Consider the following 18,895-nt stretch of genomic DNA (forward strand, 5'->3'; position numbering starts at 1 on the left):
CATAATGTCACTTTTGCATTCCCTGCTCTGTTCTCGTACTGAGCAGAACATGGCTGGAATAGAGAATTGTTATATAAGAACATAAGAATGGCTATACTGGGTCAGACCAAAGGTCCATCTAGCCCAGCATCCTGTCTTCCAACAGTGACCAATGCCAGCTGCCCCAGAGGGAATGAACAGAACAGGTAATCATCATGTGATCCATCCCCTGTCACCCATTCCCAGCTTAGGGCAAACAGAAGCTAGGGTCACCATTCCCGCCCATCCTGGCTCATAGCCATTGATGGACCTATCCTCCCTAAATTTATCTAGTTCTTTTTTGAACCCTGTGATAGTCTTGGCCTTCACAACATCCTCTGGCAAGGAGTTCCACAAGGTTTCTGTGTGTTGTGTGAAAAAATACTTCATTTTGTTTTTAATCTGCTGCCTATTAATTTCATTTGGTGAACCCTAGTTCTTGTGTTATGAGAAGGCATAAATACCACTTCCTTATTTACTTTCTCCACACCAGTCATGATTTTATAGACTTCTATCATATCCCCCCTTAGTCATCTTTTTCCAAGCTGAAAAGTCCCAGTCTTATTAATCTCTCCTCTTATGGCAGCCATTTCATATCCCCAATAATTTTTGTTGCCCTTTTTTGAACCTTTTCCATTTCCAATATATCCATCTGTAAAGTACCTAGCTGGTATTTATAGGACCTTACCCGATTATCAAGAGATTCTTCAAAGCAGAGCAGCTGTTAGAGCACAAAGTCCTCAAGATACCACTTACCTAAATCTTGAACACAGTTCATTGGTAAGAAATAATGCTATCTGGTAGTCAAACTCTTAAATTTTGTAGCTTTCTGAGTACCTTTTATAGTAGCAATCATCTCTGCTAGAAAAGTTTCTGAGATTGTAATACTTTCTTCTTGGTGTCTCTTCCTTATATTTTACCAGAACAGTGTAGTGCTATGAACCATCCATGGTTTGGTCTAGTGAATTAGTTCTATCCCTAATTTCAGGGATATAGTATCACTACTGAGAGATACTCAGTAGTGATATTATATACTATAGTACAGTAGTAGAGAGAAAGGACTTTATATGATCAGATGCTCCTTTTGCTATTGTTTGTTGTTTCTGGGGATCTAAAAAAGAGGTGAAGCCTCAGACACGTCAAGTCTCACTCATTGGGTGTGAGACTCACTCATTAGCATGCTGTCTCACTCTCACACATATTCCTAAGCTTATCTCACTCATTTTGAGTAAATATATAAAGATTTAAAATATTTTTACTCATGCGCTGAAAGAGACGACAGTGTCTTCTCAAGTTCCCATTACTGTCAAGGGTTGTCAGGATCGTCTTAGTTTTGCCCCACTAAAATGCAAGAGAAGAGAGACTGTTCACTCTTGCTTGCAAGGCCAAACCTTGGACTAGACGGGACACTGTCCTCTATTAGCCAGTGAAGCTGGCAAATCCTGAGCCACGTTTCAAGTTTGAGCCACCAAAAGAAGTTATAAAAATAGCAAATGTGAAACCAAACTAGACATTGAAAGAAATGTGGAATCTGAATAGTTTATCTATGGTTTGTTAGCATCAAATTAATTATATTCAATTTAATTACTTAATTAATATAAAACACAACCAAACAAGACATTAAATGAATGTAAAAATAAATAATTTAATTTTAATACATTTATTTTGCATTTGTTTATTTTGGAATCTGGTTATTTTAGTTTGCTGTAAATGTACTAGGAACAATAATATATAAACCAAATAATATTTGTATTGTAATGTGTTTTTCAAATGTATGATCACTGTGACAAGGTTACATTCAAAATAAACATATTGTTGTATTGATAAAACAGTTTTCATTTTTGTTAGGTTTATATTTCTCTTGTTCTGTTCACTGTGTGCCTAAACCAGGGATTAACGACTCTGGTCTTCAGGGATCTCCAGTCATCCAGGTTTTTGTTCCAACCAGCAAATAATTACAAAATAAAATCAAAACAAAATCTACCGAGTTTGCATTGCATTAGAATTCTAGACTTTCATATGAATTAGGACATTTAAGTGTTCCATATGCAATATTAAGCAGTGTACATTTTAAAACAAACTATTAAGTGCTGGTTTGATTAAAAACCTGGACTACTGGATGTCACCAAGGTGAGAGTCCCTGCCTCAGCAATGACCTAACACATCACCTGGAAAGTCTCACTCTTTGGCCTTGAATCTCACTCTTAAGGACAGCCAATCCTTGGCATCTCTGCATGATTTGCTAAATCCATTTTGGTTTCTTTTATTTCAAGAGAGGGGCAGCATCTTCTTCGTTGCCTGTTACTTTATCTGGTCTCCTTTTGGGTCTCAAAGGAAGCACAACATTTCACCCAAAAGACTCTCAGAAGATATCTGAACCTAGCCATTCCTTCACAAAACATTTTAAATTTGACTTTTGAGTTTCCACTGATGCTACATTTAGACACTGAGCTTTGAGTGAGGTAGTTCAGTAATTCTGCAGTTAAATCTCTCCCTTGTTGACAATCACTTACTGCTACATGGAGCCTATTAGCCCAGGCTGCTGGAATTATGTGAGCAGAAAGTTGTGTTATTCCGCCAGGATAATGTGTTTTTGCCATTCAGTTTCAGCAATCTGAAAGTACTCCCAGTTCACTCTTTGTTAATGTTGATTCTAACTTAAGTTACAGCTTGTTTACTGCTTATACAAAATGAGTAAATACTTAACTGTCTGTCTAGGTTTTGGTATGGCACCCATCATCGTGGTGTCTGACCACTTTTACTGTCAATGTATTAAGGATTAAAAAGTGCACAATGAACATGCCCTTCACATTCTATTTTAAAAATAATCACTAATGTGACTAGCTTTATTTTAGACAGAATATCTGCTATTGTTGAATACACTATATGCCTGTTAGTAAGGACCCCTTAGTAAGGCCTGCAAAAGTATAATATGAATAATAGGCCAAGCTTGGCAAGACTGCTGAGTCCAAATAAAACTAGTATTCCATAGCATATCAACAGGACTTTTCAAAAACTGAATAATTTTGGAATGATGAGTTAGAACCCTAAGGATAAGACCTTGCAATTCAACAATGAGGGACAGGAGCACAGAAAATCTCTCGCCTCATCTTCACCAACCACACATTGGGACCATGACTCACTCTGTCTTCCATCTCTTTCCCACTCCTAGCTTCTGACTGAGCTCTCTTCCATCTCTCTAGGCTGCACAGCTCCCTACATAGCTGACCAATTAGGTAAGCCTCAGTCACTGGAGGTTCTATGTTAGTTCTTCCTTGCTCCCATCCACTGCAAGCATTCTGAGCTACCTGCCCCTGCTGGGTCCTAGGGTGAAGCTGAAGATGAGAGCTATCTCTAGGGTAGTCAGGGAAAGGCTCAAGGACAGGTGAAGGAAAGGAAGAAGTGTCCTGTTGGGGAGGATTGAGGTAGGGTTGGCTCCACCCACAGTTTCCAATCTAGCCCCTTGTTTTATCAACCAGGCAAGGTACTAACAAGCTTCAACAGGACTTTATTTTCAAAGTGGAAACCTCTTTACCAAGCTGCTGCTGCACCCTCTGTAGCTTTCTCCCAGCCTCTCAACTCCTCTCCCTCTTTCCTGTCCTTTCAGACTCCCAACAGCCAGTGCTCCCAATTCTAATAATTACAAGCAACATCTAAACACCACACCCCTCCTCCCTTGACCACAGAATATCCCTATTCTCTGTCACAAGGCCCTTTAGAAACCTTTTGTGCAATCTAAGAGCCTCGCTTATCCTAAGGTAGAAAACACCTCAAGGTTGGCCAGTGTCTCCACTTTTCAGGCTAAGGACTTTCCTCTTCTGGATTTTGAAAGTGCTTGGCACATTTTGGGTGCTATTGTAATAAGTACAAATACTACTACTATTGGGTAAGCATGAAGTTTCAGCTTTCCTGGTTTTTTGTAAATCTGAGCAAAGTTCTCAACATTATTTGTGTTAATATATAGACTTCATACAGCACATTTTAACTAGTGGTGGGAAAACTTCAAAAGGCTTAGAAATTGGTTAAATAAGAATAAGAACCCAGCTGTTCGGATGCTTATTCAAACTACCTGAAGTTCCTGAATTTACAAAAATGAGCTGGAAATTTCATGAGAGATTCCTTGTGAGAATTCCTGCAATTCTTGCCTTGCATCAAGCTCTTCATATCACAAAGCTAGCCCATGTTATTTTTGCGCTTCCATTTACATTCCTGCCTCGAACCTGGAAGTACAGAGTGATACGTGGTATGGGGAGAATTAACTCTTTTTAAAGTTGTTTAACTTTAGCTCTCAAAAAAGATGCAGTTTCAGTTTGGGGTGAAGATTTGGAGTTCTCCAACCTGGTTTTCCCATCTCTACCACTAGCTTTTGTAAGGCATTTTGTAAGGACGCAATTGTGGATAAGTACAGAACCAAAATACCAGGCTCCAGTGCCCGTTTACTTCTGGAAGGGTGTGGAATCACCATGTTTGGAAACCCTTTTAAAAACATAAAAAGAAAAGGAGCACTAGTGGCACCTTAGAGACTAACCAGTTTATTTTAGCATGAGCTTTCGTGAGCCGATGAAGTGAGCTGTAGCTCACAAAAGCTTATGCTAAAATAAATTGATTAGTCTCTAAGGTGCCACTAGTACTCCTTTTCTTTTTGCAAATACAGATTAACACGGCTGCTACTCTGAAACCTTTTAAAAACATGGGACTCGATTCTACTTACATTTCTTAGGGTTGTGACTGGGGGTCTGAAATATATTTTTATTCAATAGGAACAACTCGGTGCTCAGCACTATGAAAATTCTGCCCATTGCATTGAGATGCCTGAATAGGAGCCGAACTGTTTTGTGTTTGATCTCGTGTTTCGATTCTGGGGGAGGTTCTATACATAGAGATATTACTGACATGTGAAGATGATGGCTCTTCTCAACTGGTTCATTTATTCATGAGGGAAGAACCACAATGCTTTTGGTATTATTCCCAGAAGAAGATGGTATTATTCCTTTAGAAGATGGCACATGTGAAAATGACCTTACCTCACACTATCAGCATATCAGCACTTGGCACTCTACTGTCTCTCAGAGATGATAACTTGAACAACAACAAATACTGGCAGATGCCCCCAAAAAGGACAGGGTAAGTGAATGGTGCACACCCATCTCTAACTGTGAAGCTTAACAGTCACATCACATTACATCTAATAAATTGTAACAATTTAACTTAACGTTTTGGAAGGACAAAAAAATTAGTACCATTCCCTTAACCATACTATTTTTTAAAGAGATTGGTGATTCAGCTGAGTGAAGATTCAGCCACTGACAAATTAGCCCTGTCAGCTCCTGTATATAAAAAGATGCTTTGCTGAAATGTATCATTTACAAATACCAATATGCTGTATACGCTAATAGGGGTTTTCCAAATAAAAAAACATATATGTCTTTTTAGCATTTTGAAATTATGCTTGTCAAACACAGTGCATTTCATGGAGTGCTGACCTTAGATGACATCACATACAGAGCTGTATAGTGAATACTTGATAGAGAGAGAATGCAAAATAGCCATTATACATGAGAGTTGGCTGAATTTATGAATACTACTCATTTAATTTAGTTTATATGAGTTGAATATATCCTCCAGGAAGGAAAACAATTATAAACTAAACTTAACTTTAGGGAGAGAAAGGGCGGTCAGGTCACTGACTTGTAATTCAAAAGACCAGGGTTCAATTCCTTGCTCTACAACAGACTTCCTGTATGATCGTAGACAAGTCTGTGTTTCAGTTCCCATCTCTAACAGGGGTACTAGATTGTATTTACACTACCTCACAGGGTGTTGTGAGGATAAATACAGAGTGTGAGAGGCTCAGCCAGTAGGATTGTGGGGGAGGGGGATATAATTAGCTAAGATATATAGGTAGAAGGAAAGAAAAAATTACAATAGGTGAGATTGGTCTCACAGCATTACTTTAATGACCTGAAAATCAAAGTCAGGGAACAATTTTCAAATTCCCACACCCATTTTCAACTCTGAAAATTGCCACCTTGAGACCTATGATACTGAATGGTTAATAATGATGTCATGCAAAGCTATGAGAAAATCTAAATTAATTGATGTTACTGCTTGTGACTCGTGAAGAGTATCAACTGCCAAAAACTACAGGAATCAGCGGACTTTTCACAGAAGTATCTCAGACTTGGTGGCCACCTACCAAAAATCCCCAATAACCTGGACCCTTATATCTAACTTTCCAAGGCACTTGAGGGATCAAGAAGCTTCCTGTGGAACTCTAAATGAAGATGTCCATCCCTTGAAGTTTTGACAAGCTTTCCCAGGAGCTCTCTCTTATTTTTGCCATGTACTTTTGCCATACTCAGCTTGTCTGAGAGGGTGGAGCTCTGCTCCTGTAGAACATCTAAGGTCAGCACTTCAAACAGTTACAATTAAGTCAATATTTTGAGCACCTGCTCACCTGTCAGTACAGGTGTATGTACATCAACACTTAGAGCACATGTGGGGGATTCATCTCAATGCCTCTAATGGCTTAGGTAGTCTGCAGGAGCCCCACTTCTTAAGACTTTACTGTGTGTGGCAATGCATATTGTTGAGTGTATTGGGACGCTCTAGCTGAACTAACAGTCTGGTGTATTTTGTGAAACTCAGCCTCCTCAACATCGTCAGTGCCCTCCAACAGTCGGTAGGAAGTTCACTGGATTCTGATGCATCATTCTGAGGTTCCCAATTTGAAACCGAAGAACTGTTATAATAGGCCCTTCAGTGTCTCTCTCATTTGGTCCATTCTTCCTCCCTAAGGCCCAATCACCCAACCAGAATGTAGCTTTGGCTAAGCACAGTCCTAATTGGACACTAGTGATTTTCTGTAACTTCAGAACTTAATTTTCTCTTGAAATTATAAAAATAGTACCTAGCTGGAATTCTGGCCTTTTTTTTTTTTTTATTACCATGGGCAAGACTACGTATTTCAGCTTCTTGTTTTAGTGAATACCAAGATTTATGTCACTTGCTGGAGCTAACTCCTGACCTTGATTTCACCTTGATTTAAAAATCTTCATACTCATTTCAGCTGGTTGATATATACTTAACTGATTAGCTATTTTGGTTGATGGTTGGCTGAAAGCTGCTGAGTAAATAGTCTGTGTCTAGCGTTATCCTCCTCAAAGGGCAATACAGAAAACAATATCAGCTCACAAGACTGCATATGCAAAAACATGCATATAATAGGCTGCAGCTGAATTAGTTGACAACTATTAAGTTTTTCACTGATTTAGTGTACCACAGTAAAAAATGCTATTTGAACTTGTTACTGAAAACTAGATTTTAAAAAAATACAATCACTAAACATGTAAAAAGCATAAACATGGGTGTATAACCAAAAACTTCATAGGTCAGGAATTATGCAAATGAAAAGGGTGACAGGCAGATTGTACATACCGAACTGAGTGTTAGCGGAGGAGTACAGTGTAGGTGCAACTATGGTAATCTTATTAGGCCTCAATATAATGAGCTCTCAGTTTGGCCAGTGTGAATGAAAAATATAACAATTAAGACACTCGCGTCAATATAAGCAGCCTGATTAATTGTTGAATGGGGTAGTTGGAATTCTGTGAGGGAAATAAAGTGGATTACAAGGATCAAACAGAGAGAAGCACTCCTACAAGATAAGTTGTAGTTTCGACTCCAGTAAGTCAGTTGTGAGGCTGGGTGACTGGAGCAAGTGCTCACACATTTAATTTTTATTTTCATTATTTTAATTTTTTTAAAGGAAATATTGTACAAAAACATTAAAAGAACATTAATTTTATATATTTAAGGACTCAAAAGTCAAGAAGCACAATATTTAAGGATGAATATGTAACCCAAATTCTTACTTCTTGTGTGTATATGCATTCCGTGATGGTCTTTAATTACCTGATAATATACGGTCTCTTGGACCATATAATATATCACAATATTTTTCCACGACTTTAAATACACATGTTTCACTGTCATAATGGTCCCCTGTATCTTTATCAACTGAGACTTTTTTTAATTAAGTTCTGTTCTCTCCAAATTATATATTGTAATAACTTGGTGATCACTGACATTTTTATTTTTGTTTGGAGAAAGATATTTTTTTTCTGAATAGTAACTTAGACTTGTGCACCTCACAAGCTGTTCCTTAAAGAGAACTGCCACACCTAAGGTCAGTGGAGACAATCAAACTAGAGTTCCTTCAATAATAAAACTGCTGGAAAAATATTCCCTTGGAGGGGCCAAATGCTTTAGAATTTACTCTTCTCTACCTTTTTCAACATAGCCCAAATTTACTAGGGCACGTGCTACTAGATTTAATCTTTCCTCTGCGTAGTTTGTGAGAAGGAGTTTGTGGGAGGGCTAGTTTTTAGTGGGGTGTTATTCCTATTTTGAAAGGTCTGATTGTTTGCAGCTGTATATAGCCGGAGTTGCTGCTAGTTTTGTTTGTTCTTTATGTTCAGTTATGCTTTCAAAACAATTGTCAATGGTTCCTAGCATGCAGAATCAGAGAAAAGTGAAAAGGAAGCAGAGCCATGAGCTTACCCTACCTTATCCCCCTCCACACTAGAGGTGTCAGCTATAGAGAAGAGAGAGACTATTCTTTCCCAAGGGTTGGTGCAGTACGTGCACCCTCATCCATGTGCTCCCCAGGAACATTGGGGGGATTTTGCTTTCTGAGGTATATTTCTCCCATAGATGCCCCATGGGCTGGCATGGTTCCATAACTCTCCTAAGGCCAAAATCTTATCCAAATGTATATACACTCAAAGGGGAAGGAATCAAGTTGCAATTAAACCTTAACTTTTGCATTTCCTAACTTTAGAGAGATTAACTTTACAACCTGAACTACACTTGCTATTTACATATATTTATATTCCATCAAAAATGTATCTAGTGATGTCTTGTTTTCATAAGCGCAGGATTTGCATTATTAGAGGTGGCTAAAATTTGTTGACAGAATGTTTTTCCATCAAAAAATGCTGTTTGTCAGAACTGAAACTTCCCACAGAAACATGTCAATTTCAATGAAATTTAATTCCCCCACCCCCACAAAAAGTTGAAAAGAAAAAAAAGCATTTTGATAAGATGCCAAGATGGTCAGGAATGCAACTCCATGATCTAGTGTCCATAAGTGTCTGACTGCCAGGTGCTGGGACTGGAGGACAGGGGATGGATCACTTGATAATTTCCCTTTTCTGTTCATTCCCTTTGAAGCTGCTGGCATTGGCCACTGTTGGAAGACAGGATAGCTGGCTGGATGGACCATTGGTCTGACCCAGTATGGCTGTTCTTAGGTTCATTTCAACATTTTTCAAATGGAACGTTTTGACTTTTCATTTAAAAACAATTTTTCATCTGAAAATTTCTTATTTTATAATATAAATGTTTCATTTCAAATCAGTTAAAAAAACCATTAAGTTGCATTTATCTATGCTACATTGCCTTATGGGAGTTATAGTTTCAGCCCTCATTCTCCCCTAAGGGTCAGGCTCCCTACAGGACTACATACCCCATAATATATTTCCTCTACATCATGAATTGCATTGCTAGGTGCATTATGGGAGATGTAGTCCAGTCAGGGAGTCTGGCCCATAGGCAAGAATGGGGGCCAAAATGTGTGCAGCATACTGGGGTGTAAATCAGCAGTGTTCCAGCATGCAACAAACTGTCCATGTGGAGCCTGCTGCCATGCACTAAAAGTTCCCTTGTGTGCTTTGGATCTACTTCACTTTGAAACTTTTGTGCTATAGATTTATACCCCAACTTGCCGTGTGTTAACTGTTCATCTCTAGACAAACCATACAACCTCCATATGGCAATAGGGAAATGCAGTTTAATGTTGAAATGCAGTTAAACAAAAAACATTTATAGTTTGAAAATGTCCAAATATTTTATTTTGATCAAAATTGTCAGAATGAAGCGTTTCAACATTTCCAAATTTCTGTTCTACTGAAAATTCAACATTCCAACTTTGTCCCATTTTGTGATGAAAACAAATGTTGAAATGTCAGCATTTTCCATGGGGGAGAAATTCCAACTTTTGCTCCATTTTAGTGCTGTATGAGTATTGTTGTTGATGAGATTAAGGAGTGTCTAGGACTCCTGTCTCGAGCAAGTGAAAACCAGAATTAAACATAGTTTTGTTGGGAAATCCCAATGTATTGTAAAGAAACGTTTGGCTGAGTTGATCACAGATTCAATGAAACTTTTGACAAAACACAAGCAGGTTTCCATTGGAAAACTGCTAATGTCTTAGGGTCCACAGCTCCAGCAGGAAACCTGCTAGTCCCTGGCTCCACCCAGCCTCCATAGGCTGGCAGGCACACACTCCTGTCCTGTCCATGTGTGAAACCTGTCAACATCCACACCTCCCGCTGGAGCCAGGGCTCTGGGTTCTGCTAGGCTCCCTGCTCTGTGGCAGCAGACCTGGGTGAAGCCAGGACTCTCAGACTGTATTACACTGCAAGGAGCCTAGCAGCCCCCAGTGCCTTGGCTGGAGCAGGGAACCTAGAAGCAATAAGAGCACTGGCTGGCAGGATCCCTGCCATGGAGCAGCTAAGTGAAACTGACATTCTTGTCAGTTTCATGGCTGCTGTTCAGTGGTTTTGTTTCAGGAACACTATATTTCAGTGTTTCTGAAACAAAAGTTTGAGGAATCTCTGGTTCACTGGGAAATTTTGGTAAGTTTGCTTTTGTTCCAAATTGGAACAAAAAAAAATCATAAATACCAAAATCCCCAGCAAACCAAAATACCTTAGTATCAGCCAACTTTATTCATCTCACATGTTAGCTGAGCTAACTTGAATCAGGTACCTTTGTTCAGTAAGTTCCACCATGAAATATACAGTGAATGACACTTACTATTATTTTACACGATGAGACTGTATCCATCTTATCAAATACCTGCAAGCAACTTTACCCACCATGGGCTTGAACCAAAGCTCATCAAATTCAATGGGAGCCTGTTAAATTTAATCAGCTTTGGATCAGGTCCTACCTCTTCATTGCATTATTCTTTGTCTCAGGACAAAATGAAATTCCCACACCCTTATCATTATACACTGAGAAGTAAAATGCATGTTGATAGGTACTGATGGCCTTGCAAAGATTCTTATAATAAAGCCACATTAAATGTGCATAAGAACCTCCTAACAGATGGAGAAAATTGGAAAACCATTGATGTTAGGAGAAAAGGACAATGGAGAAATATTCACTTTTCCAAGGCATCCTACAGAGTTAATTCCCCAACACATGCTAGGCTTTTGATCTGAGATTCATTTTATTGACCTAAAGATTAAATGACTGGGATGACGCAAGAATAATTGACAGGAAAGAGGGAAAATCGTGAGGTATTGTCAGTTGTTCTCTTGCAAAAAAAGACACATTATGTAAATATATGCAGAGCTTCCGTCATTGAATATTATGGAAAAAATTGTGCTGTTAAAGCCAGCAAGTGTTACAGATGCTTGTTCTAGAAAAAAGGCTACCAGTTCATTACCCACTTCTACAAAAAAAACCCCAACCAACCATCATGCAATAGCTTTCGAAGATTTGAAAATGTGTTTATTCCTTTCTTTGCATGTTACATAGTATAGTGTGAGATAAACACTAAATTGCCACAAGCAAGAGGAAGGGAACAAGATTAACACACTGAAATACCTTTTTCTTATTTCTGAGCTTTCTTTTTGAAATCAAATTAGCGCTGGGGAGGAGGGAAGGCAAACAAATCTACATCAAATAAGCAACAAAGGATAATCAGAAGATCAACCACTTGTTGCAGCCTATATGAAGTACCAGGTAAACATCTGCCTTTTGAACAAAGTGATAATAGAAAGCCAACAGTTGGAGATCCAATTATCTACAGACCTAGCTCTCAGAGAATATAAAAGGTATTATGGGTTGACTGTGGCAAATGCTATTGTAAAGAAAAAGAATCAGTCTGTGCACTGACAAATATTGTCTGTACATAAGATCAGCTGTCATCAGGAATAGACAATTTCTTCTAATACATGACAAATGCTATTCATACGGCATATTTCATGAGATAGCCACAGTGTAAGTTCTTGCCAATACTGCCCCAGTGAGTGAGATATTGTCCATGCTACTATGCAGTCTTGAAGGGATCTCAAAGAAAAATTACAAGTACAACACCAGGGCATAGCATAGTAGTTAAGTAAAACTCTCTTTGTTTATGTTTAGATGAAATAGTGAAAATCAGTGTATTTGGAATCACAGCTTGAACATGAACTGCAATTCTAGAAATGAAAAGACTTTCATGTATACCTACAATGCTGCACTTTTTGAAAAAAGATACTAATTTTCCTAAGCAGACTCATAAAATGCCTCAAATCAGTTTAGCAATCTGCAGGGTTACAAAAATGGTTTTTATGGTCTGGCCATTTTGTATCTTCATTTTGGTGTTGTGATAGGTTTTAACAGATTCATCCTGGGGGGTCAAATTAGAAATCTGAATAAAACTCCTGTCATTTCAATTACAACTCAGCAGCAAAGTGATTTGAAATACTATTTGTAGCATGAAAAAGACCAGTCAGCAACAACCACCCTTCTCTTCCTTAAGAGTTATAAATATATGTACGTGTTCAGTATTGAAACTCAGCCACTTAAGGAGGGAACGGCTTATTAGTGAGAGGTAATCAATATATGAATTAATGTTATACAACAATGGTAGACAACAATTGTGGCCCTCTGTGTGAAACTTTCCTTCTGTAGCCAAACATTCATTAGTATTCGGTTAGAAAAAAACAGCCCACAGTATACAAAGGCAGCCAAAGAAATATTTTGGGAGAGATTCAAAACACAGGACTATCCATATGCCATATATATATATATATATATATTAACTATATTTAAATAACTGTAGTATTCAAGATATGGACAAATATCACTCATGGGGAGTATTGAATAGAAACAATACAAATTACAATTTCAATTGGAATTATGAAAAAGAAAAAGAAGACTTGGCAAACTTCTACAGACTGTGACAACCATTCCCCTTGGGATCGGCGATAAATACACGGAACAGTTTAGAATCAAGTAACTTAGGTTTGGGTGCTGAGCTCAGCAACATTTAAATAGCTTTAAAACTCTGAGCCTAAAGTTCAAAGCTGGATACCCAGCAAGAAAATCTAGACATGCTTATTGAGGAGAAACAAAAAGAAGAGTGGCTAAACATTAAGTTCAATTTTGGTGCACATTTCCCCAAAAATGGTAACAACGTTGTCAACTATTTCTTAGGGAGGGAAGAGGCGGAATCCATAAAACATGTGGTTTTTGTTTCAAACTAATTAACTGGACAAAACTGTAAACCAGAAGTTTCTTATTTAGCTAAAAACTATTAGTACTAATGACTTGTGAGTAGGATTAGCAACGAGCAACTCAACAAACAAATCACAAGGTTTTCCGGCCTGGGTCTTGCCTAAAGACAATGCAACAGGGCTGTGCTACTGAAGCAGAGGCTCTGTGGGATGTGTCTGAAGCAAGTAGGCTCACCTAAGCCTTGAAAGAGGTGATGAGCTTTAGGCAAGACCCAGGCAGGGAAAACTTTTGTGGTCTTAACCCATTTCTTATGGCTTCTTACCTGTACTTTGGGTGAATGGACAATATGTTTGTTTGGAAGGAGCTATTGTGAATCACTTTAATTTGCCACTGATCACAGGCTTCCAGAGAGAAATTGGGTCTGTCGGGTTAACATGGCTAGAAACAGGAGGGATGTCACTCCAGGATCAAGTCTAAGAGTGGTAGAACGGTGGGGTTCCACCCAGAGAGAGGTGAAGACAATGAAATCTGTCCTTTCAGGGGGTTCACTCATGAAGGACTGCAAGTGGGTGTGAGGCTCCGATCACCCTATAACCATGGCCATAGAGTGGGAATAGGGGATCTTATGTCCTGGTGATCCAGTTTAAAGTAGGGTTCCAGTTTGGGAGAATCATAGAAGATTAGGGTTGGAAGAGACCTCAGGGGGTCATCTAGTCCAACCTCCTACTCAAAGCAGGACCAACCCCAACTAAATCATCCCAGTCAGGGCTTTGTCAAGCCAGGCCTTAAAAACCTCTAAGGATGGAGATTCCACCACCTCCCAAGGCAACCAATTCCAGTGCTTCACCACCCTTCTAGTGAAACAGCTTTTCCTAATATCTAACCTAGACCTCCCCCACTGCAACTTGAGACCATTGCTCCTTGTTCTGTCATCTGCCACCACTGAGAACAGCCTAGCTCCATCCTCTTTGGAACCCCCCTTCAGGTTGTTGAAGGCTGCTATCAAATCCCCCTTCACTCTTATTTTCTGCAGACTAAATAAGCCTAGTTCCCTCAGCCTCTCCTCCTAAGTCATGTGCCCCAGCCCCCTAATAATTTCCACTGCCCTCCGCTGGACTCTCTCCAATTTTTCCACATCCTTCCTGTAGTAGGGGGCCCAAAACTGGATGCAATACTCCAGATGTGGCTTCACCAGTGCCGAATAGAGGGGAATAATCACTTCCCTTCATCTGCTGGCAATGCTCCTTCTAATGAAGCCCAATATGCAGTTAGCATTCTTGGCAACAAGGGCACACTGTTGGCTCATATCTAGCTTCTCTTCCATGTCCTTTGATGCAGAACTGCTGCTTAGCCAGTCAGTTCCCAGCCTGTAGCATGGGATTTTTCCATCCTAAGTGCAGGACTCTGCACTTGTGCTTGTTGAACCTCACCAGATTTCTTTTGGTCCAATCCTCCAATTTGTCTAGGTCACTGTCATAAATATAAAGGAAAGGTGAATCACCTTTTTGTATACAGTGCTATAAAATCCCTCCTGGCCACAGGCAAAACCCTTTCACCTGTAAAGGGTTAAGAAACTAAGGTATCCCCACTGGCACCTGACCCAAAATGACGAATGAGGGGACAAGATACTTTCAAATCTGGAGGGGGGGGAACAAAGGGTTTGCTCTGTCTGTGTGATGCTTTTGCTGGGAACAGATCAGTAATGTAAGCCTTCCAACTCCTGTTAAATTAGTAAGTAATCTAGCTAGAAAATGCATTAGATTTTCTTTTGTTTACGGCTGGTAAAATAAGCTGTGCTGGAGGGAATGTATATTCCTGCTTTTGAGTCTTTTTGTAACTTAAGGTTTTGCCTAGAGGCATTCTCTATGTTTTGAATCTGATTACCCTGTAAAGTATTTACCATCCTGATTTTACAGAGGTGATTCTTTTACCTTTTCTTTAATTAAAATTCTTCTATTAAGAACCTGATTGTTTTTTCATTGTTCTTAAGATCCAAGGGTTTGGGTCTGTGTTCACCTGTACCAATTGGTGAGGATTATCATCAAGCCTTCCCCAGGAAAAAAGGGTGTAGGGATTGGGGGGATAATTTGGGGGAAGACATCTCCAAGTGGTCTCTTTCCCTGTTTTTTGTTTAAAATGCTTGGTGGTGGCAGCATACTGTTCAAGGACGAGGCAAAGTTTGTACCTTGGGTAAGTTTTTAACCTAAGCTGGTAAGAATAAGCTTAGGGGGTCTTTCATGCAGGTCCCCACATCTGTACCCTAGAGTTCAGAGTGGGGAAGGAACCTTGACAGTCACTCTGGACCCTATCCTTACCCTCCAGCGTATCTACCTCTCCCCCCCCACCCCAAGCTTAGTGTCATCTGCGAACTTGCTGAGGGTGCAATCCATTCCATTATCCAGATAATTAATGAAGATTTTGAACAAACCGGCCCCAGGACCAACCTTTGGGGCACTCCGCTTGATACCGGCTGCCAACTAGACATTGAGCCATTGATCATTACCTGCTGAGCCCGATAATCTAGCCAGCTTTCTATCCACCTTATCTCTATCCATTCATCCAGCCCATACTTTAACTTGCTGGCAAAAATACTGTGGGAGACCATGTCAAAAGCTTTGCTAAAGTCAAGTTATATGATGTCCACCGCTTTCCCCATATCCACAGAGCCAGTTATTTCATTATAGAAGGCAATCAGGTTTGTCAGGCATGACTTACCCTTGGTGAATCCATTTTGACTGTTCCTGATCAGCTTCCTCTCCTCCAAGTGCTTCAAAATGGATTCTTTGAGGAGCTGCTCCATGATTTTGCCGGGGATTGAGGTGAGGCTGTAGTTCCCTGGATTTTCCTTCTTCCCTTTTTTAAAGATGGGCACTATATTTGCCTTTTTCCAATTGTCCGGGATGTCCCCCGATCATCACGAATTTTCAGAAATAATGGCCAATGGTTCTGCAATCACATCAGCCAACTCCCTCAGCACCCTTGGATTCATTGCATCCAGCCCCATGGACTTGTGCACGTCCAGTTTTTCTAAATAGTCCTTAACCTGTTCTTTCAGCACTGAGGGCTGCTCACCTTCTCCCCATACAGTGCTGCCCAATGCAGCAGTCTGGGAGCTGACCTGGTCTGTGAAGACGGAAGCAAAAAAAGCATTGAGTACTTCAACTTTTTCCACATCATCTGTCACTAGGTTGCCTCCCCCATTCAATAAGGGTCCCACTTTCCCTAACCTTCTTCTTATTGCTAACATACCTGTAGAAACCCTTCTTGTTACCCTTCACACCCCTTTCTAGCTGCAACTCCAATTGTGCTTTGGCCTTCCTGATTACATCCCTGCATGCTTGAGCAATATTTTTATAATCCTCCCTAGTCGTCTGTCCAAGTTTCCACTTCTTGTAAGCTTCCTTTTTGTGTTTCAGCTCACCGAAGATTTCTCTGTTAAGCCAAGCTGGTCACCTGCCATATTTGCTATTCATTCTGCATATCAGGATGGTTTGTTCCTGTGCCCTCACTAAGGCTGCTTTAAAATACAGCCAGCTCTCCGTGACTCCTTTCACCCTCATGTTAGCCTCTCAGGGAATCCTGACCATCAGTTACCTAAGTGAGTCAAAGTCTGCTTTTCTGAACTCCAGGGTCTGTATTCTGCTGCTTTGCTTTCTTCCTTTTATCAGGATCCTGAACTCGACCATCTCACGGTCACTGCTGCCTAGGTTGCCACCCACTTCTACTTCCCCTACCAATTCTTCCCTGTTTGTGAGCAGCAGGTCAAGAGGAGCACAGCCGCTAGTTGGTTCCTCCAGCACTTGCACCAGGAAGTTGTCCCCAACACTCTACAAAAACTTCCTGGATTGTCTGTGCACTGCTGTATTGCACTCCCAGCAGATGTCAGGGTGATTGAAGTCCCCCATGAGAACCAGAGAAGGGTGGGTAAAGGTCTGTCACTTGAAAACACTGCCTAGGGGAAAGAGAGGGTGTGACGGGGTGCGACTTACCATGCTAGCACCTCCTGCTGGTCATCTTGCATATCATCTCTACTTTCAGTGGTGTCTCACCTGCCATCAGTTCTAGTCCTGGACCCGTGTCGCTCTAAGGACCACAGTATCCTTTTCAGGACACAGGCCTCCAGCTGTGCCACACTCTGTGCTCCCTCCCACACACACACACACACACATCTAGGGGAATGTACCGCAGTCCAACGATCCAGCCATTTCCTCAGTGGTGAGTTGGGGTGAGGTGTGGACCCGGGCCCCACTCAGTCCGGATCCCAGTCCAGGGACCCTGTAGATGGCAACCATGCTCTGCGTCTCCCCCAACCTCTCAGTCTACTTCCCTGGGCTGGTTCCCTGCAGCCCCAGCAACTTCCCTGCCCTTGTCTCAGGGCCTCAGCATGCCAGTCTTGGCAGTCAGCCAGAAGCTTACTCTCACTCCCCTGATCCTGCCCGGCTCAGCTCCTCCTGCAAGGTAGCCTGTCCTCCCTCCTTGAGCTCCAGGGAGCAACTAAACCTTCTCTTCCCTGCAGCTCTTCTGATATGGGCCTGCCTGGCCCTGATTGGCTGCTCCTCACAGCCCCTCTCCTATTGGCTGCTTTCTACACAGCCTCCCTAGGGCTTCATTAACCTCTTACCAGCCAGTGTGGGGCAGATGCCCCATCACAGTGAGGGAAAGAGCTCTGCTGAACTCACCTCTGAGCCATCACACCTGTGTTTATCTAGGCATGTCTAATGCACCAATCATTGTGAAATCTAAGTGCAAAATAATAAAGAATCACATAACAATAGATCATGCAGGATGAACATGTGCTCTACACTTCAATAGCTGCCATTGCTTAGATTTTTAAAAAAATATTTCTTCCTCTTACTTTATTCTCCCTTAACTTCAAACTAGTCCTACTTTTAGGGGGAAACAAGTGTGTGCAAATTTTTCCATTTAGCTATGAATATGATTGGATTTGGGATCATTCTCATTTCCTCTGCTAGAATGGTCCACAGCTGAAACCCTGAGAATTCTTTTCTGCCAATTTCCCCCTGAACTCTGTCAACCCTAGTTTCACCACTGAGTTCATATTCATTAGGAAATCACTGATGGAGAGGCAGTTTCTAAAGTAGTAAAGTCCTTGGACATGTAATGTTTTAAAGATCAGTACTAGTACCTTGAATTTGTCCAGTATTAAATACAGCATTTACCTCATCACAGGAGAGAAGCTGGAAGATTGAGCCTTGTGGGACTTTGTACAAGACCAACCCCAATGGAGGGGCTGAAGACAGGCACCGGTGACCACTTCCACCAAACCTCAAGAAATAAGCATGCCAGGGAAGGAATATGTAGCTACTGCCCTTCATCCCACATGTGCAGGGCTTGGAAGTGAATGGAACTGCAAGAGGAATTTACATTGAGGACAAGCACTCAAGGTGGAATATAACTCAGATATCAGGGTCAATCGACACTCTTATGTAAATTCTTTCGTGACAAGATGGGAAAACCTTGTGGAGTTACAGGTTTTACAAAATTCTCAAATTATGTTTTTGGGAAGCATAAAACTAGTAGAAAACGAGAGGTCACAAACTTCCTCCTTAGTAATTTAAAC

General features: G+C 40.6%; 1 long non-coding RNA gene across 3 annotated transcripts in view; it reads right to left on the minus strand.

Moving 5' to 3' along the window:
- LOC140916159 (uncharacterized) overlaps nt 1-18,895 on the minus strand; it is a 158,011-nt gene that overhangs the window by 117,023 nt on the left and 22,093 nt on the right. Inside the window, exon 1 of one of the 3 annotated variants that reach the window (XR_012160444.1) lies at nt 16,030-16,427. The exons of the other annotated variants lie outside the window; for them this stretch is intronic. This is a non-coding gene — a long non-coding RNA (uncharacterized LOC140916159). Of the gene's footprint in view, nt 1-16,029; nt 16,428-18,895 lie in introns of those variants that run through there. 3 annotated transcript variants of the gene reach the window in all.

Source organism: Lepidochelys kempii, chromosome 1 (genome assembly GCF_965140285.1).
Source record: "Lepidochelys kempii isolate rLepKem1 chromosome 1, rLepKem1.hap1, whole genome shotgun sequence".
NCBI lineage: Eukaryota > Metazoa > Chordata > Testudines > Cheloniidae > Lepidochelys > Lepidochelys kempii.